Genomic DNA, 4,693 nt, shown 5'->3' with positions numbered 1-4,693 from the left:
AACATGCGACTCTTGACCTCAGTGTTGTGAGTTCAAGCCCCATGTTGGTGGAGAGGTTGCTTAAACAAATGAAACAAACAAAAAAAAAAGGAGTTGTCTCAGTGTGCCGTCAAGTGCAAGGAGCAGAAAACCTAAATAAATAGGTCTTAAAGAGTAAGGAAAATATTTCATAAGCCCAGGTAGGGCCGTTCTGTGACTGGTCGACGTTCAGCGTCTCAGCAGTATTATCAGGGACCCAGACTCTTTCCATGTTTTTCTGCCCATGCATCTTCTGCTGTGAGTCTTTATCCTCAGGATTGACCCCTTATGGTGTAGCAAGACAGGCGACATCTCCAGGCATCGTCCACTTGCACAACAATGTCCAAGGCCCAAAGAAGAGATTGTGCATTGCTGTGCCTCTAAGGTGTTCTTTTTTCACAGAAGCCCCTTGGTGGACTTCACCTTCTTGTCTTAGTAACAGACTTTAAATGCCCATTTCTAAATTATTTACTGACCTGGAGAACGGCATTACTGAAATTGGCCTAAAGCAATCCAGATTCCTCTCCTCAAGTGGTGAATACCCTTTGAAGCAGATAGAGTCTTCTGTTACCTGAACACATTGGTTCTGATAGCAGGCGCCATGGGCTTGGGGTTCAGCAGTGTCTGGCATAAGCATGTTACGGATTGGGCCCCAGCTAGGGAAAATAAAATTCCCAGTTTAAGAAATTTTTGTAGGCCTGAATACCCCCAAAGCAATGTAAAATAGAAAAACTAACAGTTCTGACGTTTAGACTAAACTATAATTGTTCAAGTTATGTGTACCCTAGAAAATTGGTCTAATGAAAGGTGGGAAGTACTGTTTTTTTTTTTTTCCTGTGGCCTTCATATTTGGCTACTTTTAATTTTTGAGAACTGTCGAGTACTGGAAGCACAGAAGATAACACCCATTTCAGACACCACCCAGCTTTAATAGATCATGACTTTTTGCCATAAAGGCCCTTGTTTAAGAAAGAAAATGAAGTTTCACTTCTGAAATACCACCACCTCCAATCTTACTTTTTACTTTCCCAAAGGCACACATGATCTGGAATGTGGTATCTGTCTTTCCTGTCTTTATTGTCTGTACTATATAGAGAGATGTATCCATAAACAATGTCCGACATGGTATTTATGCTAGATTTAGCCATTCGTAGGTTGCTTTTTCCAATCGGTAGTATTTTGAAATTTATCTGATACACGCAGCTCTAGTTCATTCATTTTAACTACTATTTGGCATCCCGTTGTACGAATTTGCCAGTTTACTTACCTTTCCTCTGTTGACAGAAAAATTTTGATGTGGTTTGTTTTTGACCGTTTGAACCAGTGTTCTAGGGAACAGACATCTTTGAACATCTCACGCACGGGTGCAAGAGTTCTATGTAGGTTGTGGACTTAGAAATTGTTGCATCGCAGGATGTGTGGGATTCCAACATGGCTAAATATTTCCAAACGGTCTCCAAAGTGGAGACTTCGCGTCAGCCGTGTACGGGGGTGCTTTGTTTCCTTATTCTTGTCTTGCACTTAGTATTAGTTTGGCTTAAGAGTTTTGCTGATCTCGGGCTGAAATGGTCTCTCATTTTCTTTTACACTCCCCTTATGACTGGTGAGCCTGGGCGTCTTCTCATTCGGCTGTTGACTTTGTACGCTTCCCCACATCAGTGAGTTGTTCGTTTATATTCTTTGCCTTTTTTTCACCCTGATGTGCGTTTTTGTTTTTGTTTTTTAACTCATTTGAGAGTTCTTGACATATTATGGGTGTTATCCTTTGTTAGTAATGTGCCTTGGAAATATCTCCTCAAAGTCTATAATTTATATTTTAACTTTTCTTCTTGATACTTCGTCTCTTTGCTTATCGATTCTTGTTAGCTCAAGGTCACAGATGTTCCCTGCCGCTTTCTAAAATGTTTAAAGGTTTGCATTTTACATTTAGTACTTGAATGTACCCTGATTTCTGTATGTGGTAGGAGCACTCCGTGACTCTTTGCTCCTCTGATCGACAACGGCTGCTTCTGTCATCTACCAAGTTTATGCATATGCATGGGTCTGGGGCTGGCTTCCTTAGGCTTTTTTTCTATACCTATGCTAATACCATAGTCTTGATAAAGTAATAACCTGAGGGCAAGTTCAGAATTGTTGTATTCTTAACACTTTGTTATTTGAAACACTTTTTCTTTCTTTCTTTCTTTCTTTCTTTCTTTCTTTCTTTCTTTCTTTCTTTCTCTTTTTGAGCTGGGGAGAAGGGCAGAGGGAGAGAGAATTTTTTTTTTTTTAATGTTTTATTTACTTTGGAGAGACCTAAAGACCGAGTGAGAGTGGGGGAGGGGCAGAGAGCGAGGGAGACAAAGAATCCGAAGCAGGTTCCAGGCTCTGAGCTGTCAGCACAGAGCCCAACATGGGGCTCAAACTCACAAACCACGAGATTATGACCTGAGCTGAAGTTGGATGCTTAACCAACGGAGCCAACCAGGTGCCCCTATTTTAAAGACTTTTTAAGAATAGTTTTAGATTTGCAGTAAAATTGAGAGAAAGGTTACTTTACTTTTTACTATAAAGATACTTTTTACTATAAAATTTTAAGATTGATTTGGCAAGTTCCACAAAAAGCCCTTGTTAATTTTTTCTTGGAATTGCATTGAATTTATAGATTAATTTGGAGGAAAATGATTTATGATTTAACTTGACATTCGTGAATCTAGAATCTCCACTGATTTGGGTCTTTTATTGTTTTCCAATAAAGTTTGTGGTTTTCTTCAAAAAGGTCTTGTACATCTTTTGTCAGATTTGTCCTAGGTACTTTATTTTTGCAGGTGTCCAGAATGGGATCTTTATTTTATTTTATTATTTTTAACACTATTTTATTTTATTTTTTAAATTAATTAATTTTTTATAATTTACATCCAGATTAGCATATAGTGCAACAGTGATTTCAGGACTAGATTCCTTAGTGCCCCTTACCCATTTAGCCCATCTCCCCTCCCACAACCCCTCCAGCAACCCTCTGTTGTCTGTATTTAAAAGTCTCTTATGTTTTGTCCCCCTTCCTGTTTTCATATTATTTTTCTTTCCCTTCCTTTATGTTCATCTGTTTTGTATCTTAAATTCCTCATATGAGTGGAGTCATAAGATATTTGTCTTTCTCTGGCTAATTACCCTCCAGTTCCAGCCACGTAGTTGCAAATGGTGGGATCTTTGTTTTAAAGATGACGTATTCTGATTAGAAAACTGAAAGATAGCTCTGAAGGCTTGCTTAAATTGAGGTCAGTCTTTTCCTTTTTTTTAAGGTTTTCCTGTGGGTGATGGCGCGTGCCTCCCGCCATCCCGCACGAACTGCACCCCAGTGGTCCAGATCCTGGCACCTGATCCCTCCCACCATGAAGGTTCCCGTCAACCTTTTAGTTAAAAGTTCCCATCCCTTGACCTTTCTCTGAATCTGTTATCTGCGTTTACAAAACGGTGACTGTAGTTCCTGCCACTTTGATCAGCTAAAATTCTGCAGTGATACTCACATTTTTAGCGTGCATATTTGACGTCAGGAAAACAAGGGTAATCAGTACTCCTGCTCGGCTCCCGAATGACACTAAGACGTGAGGACTGGTGCCCATCAGTTCTTCCCACCTACTGCATTGTTATTGCCTGGTAGTTTTTACTTTATCTTGTTTTAACACCTCCCGCACCTTCCACATGTTCCTCTAGGTGCTTTTCTCTAGATGTGGTTGCTTCATATGACCACGCATGCAACTTAAATATTGTGTCTGTAATTAAATAGCTGTGTGTTTCTGGGGGTGGAGGACGCTGCACCCGATGTATGGTATGTCTTCGCCAGCCCAGTCCTGGGTGGCCCAAACACCTGACCACACAGGCCAGGGGCCAATGTTACAGATACTGTTTACTAAATCTTGGGGTGGCGCACTCTGGCCGGAAGTGCCCCGTGTTCAGCCCATTGCACGGGGTGTCCACTGCGGTGGGCCCTGACCCATTTACCATGCCTGGATGGCTGCAGCATCGCAGGGGACCTGCTTGTGCCAGTGGCGGGGGGGGGGGGGGGGGGAGGAGGGGGTGGGGCTCTTTCGTCACTGATTCTCGTGACAGGCAAGTCCTTTATTAAGCCAGCAGTGCATTAGGGGAAAACACTGTTTCTGTCCGATGGGTGGGCGACCACTTGTTGGTGAAGGTGGTTACAGGCTCAGGGGCTGGGCTGGGCCCTGCATCGGAAGATCTGTTTTCTTCTCACGATAGGACTTTCTGGAGCTTGCCCCACGTACGAACTGGAAGATGAGAATGTGAAAGTGGACACTGTTTCATTTAGGGCTCAGTAACGCGGGCAGTCGACTGTCAGCAGCAGGTCTCAAATCCAAGAGGTCGGAGGCCCAGAAGTGGAGGAGGTTTCACTGCGAAAGGTGCCAGTCAACGGCGCCGTGACACCTGTAGTTCCCTGCGGGCTGAGGGGCCGGAGGCTCTAGGGCGGGGCATCTTCTCCCGCCTGAATGGCTTCCAAGATGTCAGTGTTCGGGCCCTGGCTCCAGTGGACGCATGTCTGATGACTCGGGGTGGGGGCTGCGGGAACATCCCCAGGTTTGGAGGGACGGCCTCCGACAGCCAGTACGCGCAGCGGCCGGTCCTGGTGCGGGGCCGCTTTCGTAGTGGCGGCTCCGTTTGTCCTAACGTGACCGGGAAA

Source organism: Panthera tigris, chromosome C2, assembly GCF_018350195.1.
Source record: "Panthera tigris isolate Pti1 chromosome C2, P.tigris_Pti1_mat1.1, whole genome shotgun sequence".
Classification (NCBI taxonomy): domain Eukaryota; kingdom Metazoa; phylum Chordata; class Mammalia; order Carnivora; family Felidae; genus Panthera; species Panthera tigris.
This window is presented reverse-complemented; position numbering follows the sequence as displayed.